Source organism: Gekko japonicus, unplaced genomic scaffold (genome assembly GCF_001447785.1).
Source record: "Gekko japonicus isolate JY-2015 unplaced genomic scaffold, Gekko_japonicus_V1.1 scaffold68, whole genome shotgun sequence".
In the NCBI taxonomy this organism is placed as follows: domain Eukaryota; kingdom Metazoa; phylum Chordata; class Lepidosauria; order Squamata; family Gekkonidae; genus Gekko; species Gekko japonicus.
This window is the reverse complement of record NW_015169175.1, coordinates 2228405-2247306: the sequence shown is the minus strand read 5'-3', so window position 1 is coordinate 2247306 and position 18902 is coordinate 2228405.

The window sequence follows — 18902 nt, the reverse complement described above, 5'->3', positions numbered from 1 at the left end:
GGAGTAGCTAAAGACTGACTGTAGTTTTTGAAACTTCCAGATAGGAGAAGGGATGCATTACCCTTTCCTCTTTAGACTGCTTTGCATCTCTCCCCCCCCCCCATCCCAGGGCCAGCTCAAGCTCGTGAGCCTCCTGAGGTGTCATCGTGCCATACTCTATCATGGGCTCCTGGTGGTGGCAGTGTCACAATTTAAGGTTCCCCGTTCCTCTTCTTGTGCTACCCCACAGGCTTCAAGTTTTAAGCCTGGCATGACTCCTCCTGTGCCACCCCCATGACAGCCAAATCCAACAGCTATTTGACAACTGGAGGGGACACACACGGACACACACATGAAGCTGCCTTATACTGAATCAGACCCTTGGTCTATCAAGGTCAGTACTCTCTACTCAGACTGGCGGCGGGTCTCCCGGGTCCTAGGTAGAGGGCTTTCAATCACCAATTACCCGGGCCTTTGTAACTGGACTTACCGGGCATTAAACCTGGGACCATCTGCATGTCAAGCAGATGCTCTTCCACGAAGCCACGCCCCTTCCCAACAAGTGCCTTTTTCTGTGCAGTGCCCCTAGTCTCCAAGGTGGGCTGCAGTGACATCAATCAGGAGGTGATGACCAGCACAAGCCATGCCAGTCGCCTCTTTCCAAGGGGTCACCCTCTGCCAGTTGGATGCTTGTCAGACTTGGGCATTGGACTACTCATACCACCCTTTTGCAGGCTAGCCATGGTATGTGCCATTATTCCAGCGTAATAACATCAAACTCCGGAAACAATGTAGAGGAGGCAAAACAAAACAAAAATCCCAAGCCCATCTGAAGGGAATTTTCTGTTTGGCCCAAACACACACCAGCTAATCTAGCATTGCTTGTCACTGGGGTGGGGGGAGATGAGCCTTACAAAAAGTCTACACACAGGAGGCTGCCTTCATATTTTCCTGGCCATACAGTGGGCATAGGCAAAAGAGGCACCCTGCTCCCATGAGGGTGGGAAATGGAATCTAATATATAAGCCATCCCATTGTGGAAGGGTGCAGATATGGAATTTTGAGAAAGGGTAGTGAACACCACCACAAAATACCTACCCATTGGGAGGAAATCACATAATGTTGACAAACACCATCCTATGATGGAGACACCATCCTATGATGGAGGCACCCAAAGGTGATGCTTCCTTGGCCCTTCTGAAGAATCTGCTGCTTCGCTGAGGCAGAGGAAAGACAAGACTGGCTACTTGCTTTGGGGGAGAAGGAAATGGATGCCAGGGAGCCCACTAATAGGCACCATGGCACCCACGTACACCATGTTGGGGAACACTGAATTGCATAGCATGGCTTAAGGCAGCTGACATACGGAGCAATAGAAAGTGGTTTCCACCTGCCATCCATAACATGCTCCTTAAACAATGCAAGAAAGACCAATGATATTTGACTACACAAATCTGCCTTAGATCACTGGAAATCAAACTACTCTGACTGGCTGCCGCTCTCCAAGGTCTTCAGCAAAGAAAGACCTTTCCCAGCTCCAGGTACTTGAAGTGAAAATACCAAGGCTTGAAAATGTGTTCAACCACTCCAAAAGTATGGATTTATTTACTTCATGTGTACCCCATTTTCTTCCCCAATGGGGATCTAAAGTGGCTCCACTTCCCCATTTTAATCCTCACAACAATTCTGTGAGTCTGGTTAGTCTGAGAATGTGGGACTGGCCCAAGTTCACCCAGCAAGTTTCCACGGTGGAGTGGGGATTCCTCAGAACAACCTTATGAGGTCTGTGAGTCTGAGAATGTGTAACTGGCCCAAGGTCATCCAGCAAGCTTCCATGGGCAGTGTGGATTCAAACCTGGGTCTCCCATATCCTAGTCCAATGCTCTAACCACCACACCATGCTGCCTCACAAGTCTGTGCTTTGCGCGTGAGCCATAACTACTTCCCCAGTGCCCCATGAGAAATGTTACACCAGTTGCCGTGAATTATTGGTGCTAGCAGAATCATCACCCATTTGAAAAGAAACCTTTGTAGCAAACTGTCAGGGATCATTGTTAAGAAAAAAGGGATCTTTAATGAGCTACTATCAACCATTGTTACATTACTGCAAGAGGAAATCAGCAGTTTTAAGGCTGAAGCATTAAATTCATCACCAAAATACCCTCGTTTCAAATACGTGGTCTATCAGCAAAGGCTGTTCCCTGAACACCAACAGAAAACAGGTCTTTAAAATGAAAAAGCACATACTTCTTGCAGGCAATCCTGCAAAACAGTTCATGTTACCCATAAAAATATGTTCACTATCACCATTTAGTTTAGGCCTAGTTGTTCGACAGGGCCCTTAGCTAATGTTTATATCAAGGCCATATTTCCAAAGCATATAATTCCTGTCTCCGTTGTTTGGTTTTTGTAATAGATGCCAGCAAGAGGATTTAATTCAGCAAATCGGTGCCATTCATTAAGATATCATTAAGCAGTTTTCTTTCTGACTGCTAATTATGATAAATATTAATTTAAGTCAGTTGGGCTTATTTTCAAAAAAGATAAAAAGGGAGGGGGAGACATTCATGTACATATGTGACATAAACTGGGATTTTAAAAAACTTTTAAAATTAAGACTTACAAATCCACTCATGTTCTCTAGAGTGCAGAAATTGTGAGTTAGGGATCCCACTTTAATTTGAGAGTTATATATACAACATCAGTGTCATGCAATGTTATTTATTATTTATTTGTTTGTTTGTTTCCATTTTTATCCCACCTTGCCACAGAACTGGCTCAAGGCGGCTAACATTAATACACTAAAACAATAAATACATTAAAATGCAATGAAATATACAACAAAGCCTTAGCAGCTAAACAGTACTAGTGATAAAGATGGTGATATATAATACGCAAACAAAAGCAATAACCAGTTGGTGTTTCATGTGGGCCAAAATGTACTCCGGCGGTGCATTCGTCAGTGGCACATTTGCCAGTGGCCCACTCATCAGCAGCGGCCCCTAATCAAAAGCCTGGTGGAAGAGCTCTGTTTTTTAGACCCTGCGGAACTGTAAAAGGTCCCACAAGGCCCTGGCTCTTGTGGCCACCAACTTGATGTCTCTCGGGCCAGGAAGCGTCAGGTGATTCTGTGTTCCTGACCTCAGTGCTCTCTGGGGCACATGTGGGGAAAGACGGTCCTTCAAGTAGGCAGGTCCCTGACCATATAGGGCATTAAAGGTCAAAACAAGCACCTTGAAGCGGATCCGGTATGCTATTGGCAGCCAGTGCAGTGCCTTTAGCACAGGCTGGATGTGGTCCCATATGCTACATACTGTGCTCGCTCACCGTTTCACCTCTGTTCCCCTATCATAGGGTTGCCAACTCTGAGTTATGTATTTCCTGGAGATTTGGGGGATAGAGCTTGGGGACCATGAGGTATGGGGAGGGGAGGGACCTCAGTAGGGTATAATGCCATAGAGTCTGCTCTCCAAAGCAGCCATTTTCTCCAGTGGGATTGATTTCTACAGTCTGAGGATCCACTGTAATTCCAGGAAATCTCCATGCCCCACCTGTCTGTTGGCAATCCTATACCCATGCTTATTTTGGTATTTCAGGTCCAAAGTCCTCTTCTATCAATGGGGAGCAAGGGAGTAAGTGGGGGCAAAGTGAGGACAGGCCTTTAGCTGCCCAGTGACCTCCTACTCTCCTTGTTATAGATTCACACATATATACTATAGTTCAGACTCTCTGTTAGGTGCATACCTTGATGCAAATTTGAAGTGTCATAATATGGATAGGCAAGCATACATGGCAATGTATTGCAAAGCGGGCTGACCTAAGGTTTCAACAGAAAATCGGAGTCCACATATTTCCAACCACCACCACCACTGACACACACACACACACGCACACACACATTAGGGTTGCCAAGTGGAATATCGTCGGGAGTGGGGGACTCCCGTCCGGCGTCCTATGCGTGTGTGCACGAAGTGCTCACGCGCTGCACGCACATCACCAGGAAGTGATGTTATGATGTATTTAGCTGCCCAGTGACCTCCTACTCTCCTTGTTATAGATTCACACATATATACTATAGTTCAGACTCTCTGTTAGGTGCATACCTTGATGCAAATTTGAAGTGTCATAATATGATAGGCAAGCATACATGGCAATGTATTGCAAAGTGGGCTGACCTAAGGTTTCAACAGAAAATCTGAGTCCACATATTTCCAACCACCACCACCGACACACACACACGCACATGCACATACACTCACACAGAGTGTTTCTCCTGGTTTTCTCTCTCCCCTTCAACTTCCCTGTTCTAGCAACCCAACTCACTGAATACTCATGTCCATCATTCTTTTAAAGATAAATGTAAATGGGTGTAAAAGTTGGACAGTGAAGAAAGCTGACAGGAAAAAAGCTGATTTATTTGAAATGTGGTGTTGGAGGAGAGTTTCACAGATACTGTAGATCACCAAAAAGACAAAGAAATGGGTTCTAGATCAAATCAAGCCTGAACTCTCCCTAGAAGCTAAAATGACTAAACTGAGGCGCTCGTACTTTGGTCACATTATGAGAAGACAAGACTCACTGGAAAAGAAACAATGCTAGGGAAAGTTGAAGGCAGCAGGCAAAGAGGAAGACCCAACAGGAGACGAATTGACTCAATCAAGGAAGCCATGACCCTCAGTTTGCAAGACTTGTGAATGGCAGATAATGATAGGATATTTGGGAGGTCATTTATTCATAGGGTCGCCATAAGTCAGAAGCAACATGATGGCACTTAACACACACACAGTGGAAAAAGTCTCACCTCTAGCAAGGCAGGGGCACCAGGCGCCCAAGCAGGGGCCGTCAGCTCCTACCTTGCGAGAGGCAAGATTGCTGCAAGGCAGGGGCACTTGGTTCTCGCTTCCCCCAACTATCTAAAGGGAAGTTTCCCTTTAAATGAGAGAGGGAAAGTGGGGCATGATGACATCACGTGGAGTGACATCATAGCAGTGGGAGTGGCCACACCCTTTCTGGAATGCCCCCCTAATTCCCCCTCTGGGGAGAAGTTTGGACCTGGCAACCCTAGTATCCATGGTTTCCTAGAGCTATCCTTTGTCCTCCAGAGGAAGTGGTTAGCTACTGTATGAGAGAGAATGCTGGACTAGCTGGACAACTGGTCTGATCCAACATGGCTTTTCTTATGTCCTTAATATGTCACAGCTTTCCACTTTTGAATTGATCATAGAAAAAGACTTTCTTATGTCTTTGGTTTGGTAAATTATTCCTGTGTGCATGCAAGTAACAAGCTTTCTCCTTTCTTTGGAAACTGAAACCAAACATAATCACTTCCCCAAGGTAAACAAATGGTTCTGGGTTTCTTCTGGATCCTCAGTGAAAAAAGAGCTTCAAGAAGCCCTGGGTTATATTGCGTATGCATCTGCAAAGACAACCATCTAGAAACTGGGGCTTCTGTTGTAGGACTTCACTTGGAGTGTACCAATATTTTATGATTAGCCCAGTTCCCATGGCAGCCATTTGATCGTGATTCTCTCAATCAAAATTACTAAAATCCACAAGATGGCTAGGGACTCATGGCCTAAGGGCATAATTAGGCAAGGTGATTTGAGATTCTGGTTTGCATATTCCCTCAACCTTTTCACACACACACTCAATTTTCTATTGTTTGCCTCCCCAGGGCACACCCAGTTTCAGGTTCAACCCATGTTTGCCTTCCAAAATCAACACTCCCTTTACATCAGTCTCCCTAATATAGTCTCTTTGCTGTATGTTGGAGGCAGGGATGACAAAATTTTACCTTATCGGGTGACAAAGTGGTTTTTGCAGACTCTGAAACATACCAGAAGGGACAGCAGGACTGCAGTGAGAATCTCCATCACTGATATTTATGTGTTCATTGGAACACATGTATGGGCCCTACATATGTACATATACAGTTTGTGCACAAACGCTTATGTACTTTGGGGTCTGGTAAAATGGAGCCTATTTCTTTCATGTGCTTGAAAGTTGAGGGTTCTTGAGAGAAGAGGGAGGATTGCATTCAGAGCAAATCAGGCGGCACTGTCTTCAATTACTGCTCCCTGAGACCCTCGAATTGGTCATCCATTGAAAAGAATAGTCCCCAAACTCTGGAATCTGAAAACACCGCATGGATCTTTAACCCAAAGGGTTCTTGAGAGAAGAGGGAGGATTGCATTCAGAGCAAATCAGGCGGCACTGTCTTCAATTACTGCTCCCTGAGACCCTCAAATTGGTCATCCATTGAAAAGAATAGTCCCCAAACTCTGGAATCTGAAAACACCGCATGGATCTTTAACCCAAAGCAGTAACAGCCTACCAGAAATGAAACAATCACAATAACCCTCCCCCCAAAAAAACCCAGATCCGATACTGTAATGAATTTTTACTTGATGCGTGCTCCTAGTTTATATTTGTACTAGAAATAAGGCCCGTTGTGGAAATAAATACAACGAGAGCTAGAAAGAGGCTCTGGGAGAGTGCTCTGGCTTTGGGCAAACAGTGTCAGTCTGCTTTTAAAACATGAACCTGGGACCTGCACACCACCAGAATACAGCAGGTTCCATATGCAACTGACATTCCAACTGCCTTGCGGGGGGGGGGGGGAGTTTGAGGTGTGGAATGGAGTGAAGTCCAATCAGCTTCCATATGCAAAAGACCAGGTTGTCGCAGCAGTTGTGGTGTGGGCGGGACCCGGGCTTTGCCTTCTGATTGGTGGCGATATATGCTGAGGAGCAGTGCCATCAGCCATACACTAAGGGAGTGCATTTTAGAATTAGAACTTTGGCACCCACTATTCAATTATATATAAGGAGAGATGTGCATCGGCTCATTCCAATGAACGTGCATAAGTTGTGGCCATGCTTGTCATACTAGTCATTCTTTATCCCCCATTCCCATTAGAACATATTTTAAAGGACTTTAGTGCACTGAGCAGGCCCTCCTTATGCAATTTCTTCTCACCAAACTATTTCCCTTCCAGCTATATACTTGGTTATTTACACCCACTGGGAAGGAGGGAATCCTGTTGAGGTTCCTGGATTAAGGCCAAATACTCCTCTAAAAGACATGCTTTGGATGCACATGAATGGATTGATGTAAGAGTCACTGGAGGAAATTCGATAGCTTTTGTTTATATACAGGAGATCAGCTGACTTGATCTCAGTGACCTTAAAATCTATGGAGTCCCTAGAGGTATGAAAGGGCAATAAAAGGTAAAATTTATTTTCAGAGTTTAACACTAGCAATGGAGTAAAACACATGTGATAGAAATTGAAAGTTAGTGTAGCCTTGCAATAATAACAAAATCAATTACTGCAAGAATCAGCACAGGCTGTTGCTATAGTTATCTTCCATGACTCTAAAAATGCATTCAAGTTCAGCTGGCCCTCGGTTATATGATTTATTTTTGAGCCTTCAAAAGAAGGTCTCTCCAGCTTTCTTATGTTTTAACATTTTTGTTCATCCATAAACAAACATACTGAATTAGTTAGGTATTGTATAGAGGCCCAAGAGTACTGCTTTGTCAGATTTTTTTGTGAAAGCAAAGAACACTATTGAAGATTTTATACCCAGGGAAAATTCAATGCTAGGTATCAAAAAACATTTTGAAAACAGATATAAGAAAAATAAAGTAGGTCAAAAGTTGAAACTCTTAAGTATCCCTTTAGCAGTTTTCTGAGGTTTTCCAAGGTTCAGGCTATGCAGGAAGGTTTTGGCTAGTGGCAGTGTTCTTTGCTTTGAACGATACAGGGGTCTGTTTTCAGAATACATTAATGACTCACAGACAAAATTTCTGGACCACTCTGTCCCAAGCTTTCTTAACCGGCTGTCCCTGAGAGTTCTGAACTGCTCCGCTTTCTTCCCTTACACTTGGACATCCCCAACTGCTTTTTAGGATTGTTAAGAGAAATTCTCTTAATCCCACATTACCTAATTCCCCCCCCCCATTCATATTTTTAGGTATGAATTTCCCCTATTCTCCTTTTTTTCTCTTTTAAAAGAGGGGTTTCTCTTTGTAGAGAAATCAATGCACCCTTTCGTAACTTCAGCCCTTGCAGCTCTTTTCTATTGCATACCCCGGGGTGGTGCGCGAGCAGGAGGATAGGAAGGTTTGGGGAAACATTGCCTGCCTCTGAGCATCTACAAAATAAAATTCTACAGTGTTGCAGAACATCCCTTCCTGCCTCTGCCCTCCCAGTTTCCTTTTTGATCAAGATTGAATTGATAAGAAATGGATTCCAAATTCCTAAAAAGAGGCAAAGAAGTGGATTGTTGGATTTCAGGGAGAAACTAAATTAAGAGAATTTCTTTTTACAATGCTAATACATTCATCCATTGTGGTGTCTGAGCATCATCAGCAGGGTCAGGAACTAAGACTGCAGGAGCAGCAGCAGCATCCCTCATCATTCATTACAGACTTTACCAAGCAAGCACTCATCATGAGGATCAGGGCAACAATAATTTATACTTCATATATTTAAAAATTGTCTGTCACTGTGTTAAGACATGGGTGTATAGAATTAGGTGTTTGCTTTGGGCCTAGGAGTAACTTCTTAGGACACTAATTCTAGTGCTGGCTACTGAAATAGATTTTTTTAGGTCCTCCCTATCCAAGTGATGCTAGGATACTCAGCAGTACAATATTAATATTGTAGCATTCTTGAGTCACAGAGGGCCATATCTTACCAGACAAACAAAGGGCGTGGTCAGACACAAACATCTGGGAAGCACCCCGCACCTGTTGGCAACCCATTTTGCTCCACCGCAGAAGCGGAATAAAAAGACACCAGGGAAAGTCCGGTAGCAAACAGGTTGCTATGGGCCACGGATGGACTTTCCCATGTCTGATCGCTCCAGCGCTCTCTCGTGGCATCGGGATGGTCTGATCAGGCCATTCCGACTCTGTGCCACTGTTTTTTTCCCCTTTTCAGTATGTGCATCATTGCACACTCCACAGGGAGCCCTTAGTGCTGAGATGCAATTTATCGATTCCCTGTTTAAGTGTATCAGCAACAAACGGCAAAAAACCCCAAACCCCGACTCACCCACAGTTGCGTCTGATCATGCAGTGGTGGGCTGCCCCCACAGCTTCAAAGGACTGTGTGATCACTCAACTGTGGGTCAAATTCCTCCGAAGGAAATAGCCTCGCTTCCCTCCTGCGCGTTTTCTCACACGTGTGACCGCCACCAAAGTCTCCTTCTAAATGCCTCCACACAGTGACAGTTCTGCACAGGGTGCCAGGACATGTGCACCACCCATGCACAGACCGTGCTGGACCCCTGCCTGCCTGTACAGATTGTACCTTCCTCTTTCTACAGGCAATGAAATCCCCTGCGCAGGCATGTTTTTCTTCGCTTACCTACACAGTCCAGGGTCATCCAGTGAGCTTCTTTGACAGAGTGGGACTTGAAACCTGAGTCTCTCAGATCCTAACTGGACACTCAAACCACCATGCAACTAGTCTCTCAGTTCCAATGCAAGCTACTGCCTGGAATCTTTAGTACAGTCACTGCAACAAGCCATGTTAGTGATCAGTGAGGTGGTTAGCTACTACACATAGGCCCCTGCCACACGAGGGGGGGGGATAGCATGGGCAAAGTGTGGCCTTCTAAAGCCGCACCAAAAGAGAGACGCAGCGGCGGGATCACATAGATCCCCTGAGCTGCCGCGCACTTCCTCCCCGGCACGATCAGATGCCGGGGGGAAGACACTAAAGAAAGAATGTGACAGCCGAACTGCACATGTGTGCGCATGCACAGTTCAGCGGGGAGCCTGGATGGATCCGGACGACGGGCGCGGTGACGATCCCACGGCCGCACTTGCAGCGGTGCTTCAGGTAAGTCCTCCTCTGTAGGAGGTTCTTTTTTGCAGCGGGTTTTCCGGGTTTAGGGACGGATCGGGGATGGCTGCGCACCGCTTCCCAGATGTTGTGGTGAGATCGTGCCCGTTTGCTGCGCCTCCAATCCGTCTCTCTCCCGGGCCAAAGTCTCCCGTGTGACCGGGGCCTACATTAGGTTTCCATATGGATCAGCCATCACAGCAAGGCAGTTCTGAGCAGTTTCTACATCTCTACCATCTTATGAAAAGTAGCCCCTTAAGAGGTACCAAAGCGTTCCAAAACATGAAAACCTGAGTCCAAATATATAGCTCCTTTGTACTGTACAACACCAACGTCTTCCTGTTATAGTGCTCGGTATAATGCAGAGGAAGAAGCGGCTTGATGCTTGAACACTAGGAAATGCTGTGGTTGTTTATTCATGGCTGCTAATTCAAAATCAATAGTCATCATTGTAGGATTCAAATCAGTGATTCCTGGCTTGAACAGAACATTTTCGTCTATGTCAGTAATGGTAGGTGTAAGAATAACTCTGCAGGGCTCAATAAGAATCTAACATGAATGCTGAAGGTCTGTGAAAATTACAGGGCTGCTACAGGAAAAGCCATAGTCCTCCACTTCTCAAAGGGATGCCTGCACAGAAGCAAGTGGGGGAGAGGCATCAAATTGATGTTTTGTCCTGCGTTAGCTGTATAAACAATCCCTTGCTGTAGATTTTACATCTGTGTTAAATAATACTCTGACACTTGGCAAAGCCAAAAGAAGTTTCCTTTTCTTTTAAATTGTGCTTAGTCAAGTGGTTTGGAAAATCGGTGTAGATGGGGCATTTGTTCAAAATGATATCTTCATGCTGGTGCAATGGAAATCGTTCATGCATTCCCCAGTTGGTTTCTTCTCTCCATCCGCCCCCAGAAATAAATGTTATATGGATATACTTTGCCTACTGTACACTAGCAAGTGCATTTTATGAGCTTTGATATTCATTGTTTTTAATCTTTGTAATTAAAAACTAACTCGGATCCCCCAAGATCAACTGGAATTTTGTTGTTATTACAAAGGAAGTCCTGTTTCTTTAGGTTATCTTTTTTTTAAGTCCCCCTCAGACATTTTAGTTATTTTATTTGAAATATTTCTATGCTGTTTTCACCTGATCTATAAGACGCAGCATGGCTCACATAATTAATAACTGACTTAAAATTAAAAAATACTTATCCAAAAATATTCAGAAATACAAAAAAATTAAAAATGAGGCTTTATATCCAACTACTTTTCCTGCCTTCAAGCTATGCTGTGGATCACAGGGTCTGCTTTCCGTTCTGAGGTAGTTCCAGGAACATACAGGTTCTCAGGCTCGCTCTTTGCCGCTTAGAGACGAAGGTCCGTGGAAACGCGTCGGGAGAATTACACCGACTTAAAATTAAAAAAATACTTATCCAAAAATATTAAGAAATACAAAAAATAAAAATAAAAATGGGGCTTATATCCAACTACTTTTCCTGCCCCCAAGCTATGCTGTGGATCACAGGGTCTGCATGAACTAAGGCCATGTGGGGTGGGCCCTGTAGTAAGGAGGGGAATTGGGCAAGATTGAGTGAGCGTGGCAGCGGTGAAAAAATGCAAATTATGTGCTATGGATTGCTCTGGCCAAACTAGATGTTACAGTTGTGTGGCCCACAAGACTCATGGGAAGGGAATACCATCCCCTCTCCCCATCACCAAGCCTGGTGTGGCTCCAGGTCCCAGCACCTACCTTTGAACCTGGCTGTCACTGTCAGCTCTGTGGGTAACTCTGTTGTCTGTACATGTGCAGATAATGCTGTTTTATTATGGGGGGGGATTTAAACCTCTCTGTATTTTTTGTGATTTCTGGCTTTTTTTGTGAAAGTTTGCAAGAAAACCTGTTTAGTGTCGGTGTTGCCCTGATCCACAGATCTAGATATCTGCAGATGGGGGGGGGATTTAAACCTATCTGTATTTTTTGTGATTTCTGACTTTTTTGTGAAAGTTTGCAAAAAAACCTGTTTAGTGTCAGTGTTGCCCTGATCCACAGATTTAGATATCTGCAGATGGGGGCCACACGTCATTGCTATTAAATATAGAGATTTTGGGGGGAGCTGTATCTGGGTTCCTCCGATCCAGCTCATGTTCCTTGTAGCCACAAGGCAAATGCAGGGAATGTCATTGTAAAGATCAGAGGAAGCCCTTTTCTGCTTGGAAATGGGTATAGGGGGGAGGGGACTCCTGCTTCCCATGCAGTTTTGAGAAGCTGAAATGCCCCTCCCTGCAGGGACTTATTTATATAACTTGGGAGTGGCATGTGGAACCATCCAAGCACATGCTGTTCCAAAGTTATGTAAATAACTCCATGCCAATAATGATATGATTTCATTTTTTTCCCCAAACAATTTTTATTCTTTTTCAAAAGGAATACAGAATTCAACGTTATAATACACAAATATAATGATATGATTTCAATTGGAGAATGCTTGAAAGCACATTAGAATATGCATTCCATTGTTACTTTACGATTGTAAGCCACTTTATGCATTCCATGGAAGAGAAAAAAAGACATAAAAGTAAATGGGCTGGTGTGCATCTCTGTCCACTTTTTGGCACAAATGGTAATGGGTTTTTCTAAAGGTGACAAGATCTGTGCTAGAGGTGAGAGTTTTATATTGTTAGCTGCTCCTCTGTGGTCGCACAATGTCTTGATGTTGCTGACTTGCCCTTCTTCATAAATATTCAGGTGAGCAGATATTTTTTTTTCTTTGCTGTTTTTTTTTGGGGGGGTGTTGTTTTTTTGCTAGCATAAACATATGTCTCTAAATGTCTTGTACCTTTATTATTTTTACTTCTTTATTCCTTGATCTGCTTATGTTTTCACACTTTCCTTCCGGTGACATTTTGCTTGTAACTGCAAGGAGTGGAGCAGCAGCTTTGATTTTGCCAGTAGAAGAACTCTGCTGATTTTACTGTTTAACATGATTAACATCAAGAGGCTTCCATTTTAAGAGTGACTCAAAGGTCACACATTAATTACTGGCCTTAATTAGGCAATAAGAGGACTAAATAAGAGAGGGGAAAAATCTATCTCTACTCTTAGCTGAAGTATCCTTCTTGTTAATGGAATCCGTTTGCTTGCCAAGATAGGAAAGGCTATGGTAATCAAACAGCCACATGACATGATGGATCCATTTCATGAGCCTAGCCAGTGTTGTAAAAGGCAATGAGTAATTGCAGGTTACTTCATTCATGGTATTATAATGAGACCAAAAGAAGTGTGCAAAAAGAAAATGTCCTATTGATGGTGTCTGAAATGCATTCTCCCTTGGCACAGTAGTTTCCCAAAATGGAAACCCTTTTCAGGATACATACCTATGACCGTACCCACATGAATAAGACTTGAAGGTGTTCCATGGGATCTTTTACTCTGTTGTCGGTGCAGTTCCTCCAGAGGAAGAAGGAAAGGCAGTTTACTTTACCAAATTATCATTTTATTGGCCTAACCAAAATATAGATTAGTAAAGAAAGGTAAAATGGTAGCTTTTTTAGACAGCAACAACTTAAGAGGGCAGTTCTAAACAATTCAATAGAAAAATACAGTAATTATTAACTTTGCACAACTGGGCTAACTGTTAGAACCTGGATTAATGTGTGTCAAGAGACTGGCTTGCTGAGGAGTCTCTCAGCTTTTCAGAAACATCTGTTCAGGTGTGATGGACCATACTTTTAAGAGCTTAAAAGTACTGTGTAAGCAGATAAAAGACCGTGAAGGGTTAATTCTTCTCAGAGCCAGAGTGCCTTGAGTGATAAGCTGCTCCAAGTAATCTGATCGGTAAGTAGAAACAGACTTCTGAACTGGAAACTGAGGAAAATTGAGTTTGATTTCAGTTTTAGCTGAAAGCCATTTAACACAGATGGAGAACTTGGGGAAAGTTGGCAAGGAAGTTTGGGAAGTAAGCAGAGACTACCATTCAGGCCAAGGAAAGGGGATAGATCTTCTGGAGAGAGAAGAAAATTCCCTACCCAGTTAAACAGGGAGTTAGCTCTGAAGAGTGCAGAGATCCCTGGTCTGGTGTGGTTAGAAACTGCCTTTAGAGACCTTACAAGTCAGTTAAAACTCAAGATGAGTATTGGTGTTTCAAGATAAGGGGTTCAGGTATTGGAGAGAGTGTACCAGCCTTCTGGAAACCAAGAGTCAGAGATTACTCAAAGAAAGTGTAGTGTTTTTGGTGTAGTGGTTAAGTGCATGGACTCTAATTTTGGAGAACCGGGTTTGATTCCCCACTCCTCCACTCACAGCTGCTGGATGACCTTGAGCAAGCCATAGGTCTGTCAGAGGTGTTCTTGAAAAGAGCAGTTTCTGTCAGAGCTCTCTCAGCCCCACCTACCTCACAAGGTGTCTGTTGTGGAGAAGGGAAAGGAAAGTAAGCCGCTCTGAGACTCCTTTGGGTAGTGAAGGGCCATGGGGTATGAATCCAATCTCCTCCTCCTCCTCTTCTTCTTCTGTGTTTGAGGGAAACACTGGAACAAAAGCCTCTCAATATAAATATTTTAAGTAACTGTGAGTAGCTTAAGAAAGTCTCATTAGCCTGAAACATAAGAATTAAAGTCTGTCCATGTACTGATTTTACCTCAGAGTTATCTATATTGAGTTACCTCAGAAATTTTACCCCTGATTTCTCCTGAACGTTTTCCTTTGTTTTGAATAAAATATCTTGTTAATTTGGAAAATAAAAACTTCTTGAGAGCTAGTTAAGTTGTTTAAGTTAAAGGGGACTCTCACTCCTTCCTTCAGGTTCCTGGGTTGAGCCAACAGCCAAAATATTGTACTGTGATGGGGTGGGAAAGCCAGAGTTCTTCAACAAATTTATTTTTTATTTATTTGTTTATTACATTGGATTTGCTAGGCCGTCCCCTGTAAGCAGGGCTCAAAAGAAAAGGGGGGTTATATCAAGCTTCAGGCCTACACATAGGGTTGCCAAGTCAATCTTTGCTGGGAGTGGGGGGCTCGCAGCTGGCGTCTTGTGTGCGTGCGCGTGCACAAAGCGTGCGTGCACCGCATGCGCATCACCCGGAAGTGATGGGAGGACGCCAGGCACGCTGGGGTTGGGGCCACGGCCATACAAGGAAAAACCATATTTTCCCTTGTATGGCGTGCCCGGGTCACTTCTGGGTGATGCGCACGTCAGGGTGGAGTTCGCCCCCGGGGCCCGATCCGGCGTCACCGGGGAATGGGCCTCTGGGGCCCCGGGGGGACTTGGGATCCCTACCTACACGATCATAAAAGTTTTTCTTTCCTTGGACTTTTGAGGTCACACTGATTGTAGGTTTACAGAGAAAGATAAGGAGGAGATGTGAAAATGACACATTCTCACCAAAAGAAGACCAAAAGAAGAGCTGGATGGTGGCATGGCTGAATGTGTATGGTCTCATTTGAGACATTATGTTTTCCTGCTTGTACTTCCTTTAGGACCAAACTAGATATGATGGTATAAATCCCAGTTGACCTCAATCACTCCCCAAGCACCCTCCAGTTGAGATCCCTTCCAGTACTGGAGCTCATCTGAGAGTACAGATGCATAGGAAACAGAATTCTGAGAAACACATCAGGACCCTTTTGCCCTAACATTGAATTCCCACACTCGCTTTATGTGAGATTGGGATAGACTTGAGTTGAAACAAATATGCTACTGTCATGTCTAGTTTGACTCTGGGATATCAAACTTTCAAAACAACAACAACAAAATAACAGTAATAACAACAAAGAATCTTTGGGACTTCTGATTGCAAACAGATAAACACCTGGAACATAACACCCCTGATATCATAATTGTAGGGGGGGAAATGAGAACTAGGGTTTGAATCACTGACATTGCAATCCCAGGAAACAGTAGAATAGAAAAGAAAGAACAGGAGAAGACCACATAATACCAAGTCCTACAAACAGAGTTAGAATGCTTCAGAGAAGAAGGTTACCATCATGCCAGTTGTCACTGGAGCCATGCCTAGAAGTTTCAAGAAACACTTGGACATTGTGGGCATAATGATGATGATGATGATGATGATGATGATGGTGATGATGATGCCTCTTCAAAACTTCTGTGCCAAGACTCAAGTCCAGTAGCACCTTAGAGGCCATGAAAGGGAAACTGTTGAATGGAGTTTTGGCACTCAAAAGCTTATTTCCCAAAATTTTGTTAGTCTTTAAGGTGCTACTGAGCTCAAATCTAGCTGTGCTACTGCAGACCAAAAGCAATACCCTCTGAAACTATCTTCTGTACCAAAAAACATGTTATTTTGTTGCCCAAGATAACAACTGTTCCCTTCCTCAATATAACAATATTTTAGAAACAACTGAAAATTAAAAAAAAAAATTGCATGAGCAGGAATTTCTTTACTGCAGGCAGTCCAGAAAAAGGCAGAGGAGGTGTCTGTATGCATAATTAGTTTAGAGTTGAACATCGATTCTTTAGGGCTGAATTCAGATGACACAAACAAATCTTTCTGTGTGATGGGGATGTGCATGGCTAATTAACAAGAACATGGTTAATTACTAGGATCTTCAGCCCCCCCCATACCTTCCATGGTGCATGGAGACCGAAGATGAAAGACTTCAATTAAGTTCAATTAGTCATAACATCTGAATGGGGGTACCTCCACTAATTGAGGTTTGTTTTCTTCACAGTAACTGGGATTCTTAGCCACAGTTATATTTTAACCATAATTAAACTCTTAATTGGCAAACCTCAGATAATGCAAGTGTCCTCCATCCTCAAACTGGCAAGATGGAGAAGGAGGGGTTGAAAACATGACCATGGCAACTAACTGGGTTCATGCCTGCCATGAAATAATAATAATTTTTGTGGTGTCTGAACTGAGTGTAGTGGTTATTGTAGGGGTTCTTCTAGAGTACTGAACATGAATAGGACAGGTTAAAAATACTTCTCGGATTTATATATACATTTGTCAAATAAGCAAATCAAGTGAATGGCCCGCTGGCACAGCGGACAACAGCTCTGGGTCCCACCCTCCAAAGCAGCCATTTTCTCCAGGGGAACTGTATAGCCTGACAATCAATTGTAATACTGGAAGATCTCCAGGTGCCATCTGGAAGCTGGCAACCATACTCACTATACAACAGCACCTGAGAGAGGCCGGGGCCACAGACCCCTGTGGGAGCAGTGGGGAAATTTCAAGTCTCCTAGAGGGGAGCCACGATTTTGCCTGTTGGGCTGGTAGCCAGGAGCCTGGCAAGGGGGTGGAGGCACAGGGCCCCTCAAGAGACAGTCTTGTGGGACGGGCCAGTTCTGTGAGACCAGGAGGGAGTGTTGTCAGAACTTCCTTTCTCCCAGACAGCACAGGGTAGGGAGATGTGGGAGAAGGAGGAGATGGCTGATGGGAAGGGGAAGAAGCGGGTGAGTTTAATCCCCTTGGCTCTTGAGCTGAGGCCTTCCTATACAAAGAAGGGAGTAGGATAGAACTGCAGGACCACGGCAGGGCCCTGTCCAGAGCAAGCAATCACTTCACAGTGAGGGGAAAAAATGGAAGAATCCATGCTTGCTTTCAAAAAATAGTGCTTCAAGATTCTATACCTAATGTCAAAACCTAGAGTATGGGTTATATTTAGGAGTTATATGACTACAGGTGTGTGGAATTTTCTCTGAGTTTGAGTTTTCGCATTAAAGGGGTAGCAGGTAGAAAGAGTGGTTTTCTTTTTTAAAAATTCCCAGTTGTAATGGTGTGGTTCTACCCCCACTGGCTGCTGTTTTGATACCACTCCGCATACCCTTTTAACCATAGAAACTTTTAGATTGTCCAGTAACCAATCAGATTGAGTCAGGAAATTATGGGAACAACCCAAACAGGTCTACTCAAAAGTAAGTCCCATTTATTCAGTGGGGCTTACTCCCAGGAAAGGATTGCAGCTGACAGCTGAATGTTTCCAGATTGATGCCATTGACCACAAGTGTCAGCTAGCTGCCATGTTTTGCTTGTTCCCTTCTCTGATCCTGGTGCTACGGCACATGCCTCATAGCTTGCTCGCTGCTCTGCTGCTTGCCATAAACAGCAATAGGGAGACCGTGAGAACCAGTGCTGCCAGACTGAGTTATCTGTCTGACCTTGTGACGGGGAGAGGGCTTGCGTTCCACCGCAGGTGTGAATTTTTTGGCTCTCATGGAGCATTGAGACTCTCCCGCTTATTATGTAACCTCCCGCCGTGAGAATCCCCGCGCATGCGGTTGGATTTCATTTGCTTAGCCATTTGCCTCATCCTGCTATATGTAGGAATGTTTCCGCCCTACGGCCATTCCTAACAATAATCTTGTGGACATGGTAACAGACTTGTAGTCTAATAAAGCATAACGCTTCCCTGGAAACGTGTGTGGAGATTTACCTGCTGTTGAACCTGACAACAAGCTTCATTTGCCCTCTGTGATGTCAGCACTTGGCCAAATCTGATTAGCTTGCTATATAATGACTTCACTGTTTCTAGGAAGAAGGTCAAGTTGCTTTATTTAAGGACTGGCCACTCTGGGCTAACAGTAAGCCATCAGCTACTGAATGCTGGGAGTGATTTATGGCCAAAAGTAGGAAAGTGATAAAATTGAGAGTGGCCCCCATGGAGAGTCAAAGTTAAAGTCTTTATTAATACAGAGTCACTCTGATTGGGTAATCAAAACCTCAGCTGCACTAAAGGAGCAGCTGCACCTGGGGAAAGCCGGACCAGAGGAAACGTTGCATCGTCTAGCTGTCACCTTTTATCCAATGGAAGATCCTGCTCATAGGTGCTGAGAACCCAGTTTCCCTAGCACCAAACTGGGGAGTGGGGGTGAGGCCAGCAAGATTTCAATCAGTCATTGGGAATATTACTAGTGAATGGTTTTGGTGATGGGAACTGGAGAGCAAGTCCTGAAGTTGTCATTTGTTCTTACAGGGGAGAAGTTCCTAGTCTGCAGTCAGGGGAAAGGGGCAGGATAGTAATGGAACTAATAGAACACTGATGGGGGAGTGAGGCTCCGGACAGGCACTGGGCCATCTGCTGGGACAAGAAGGACAGTCACTGGT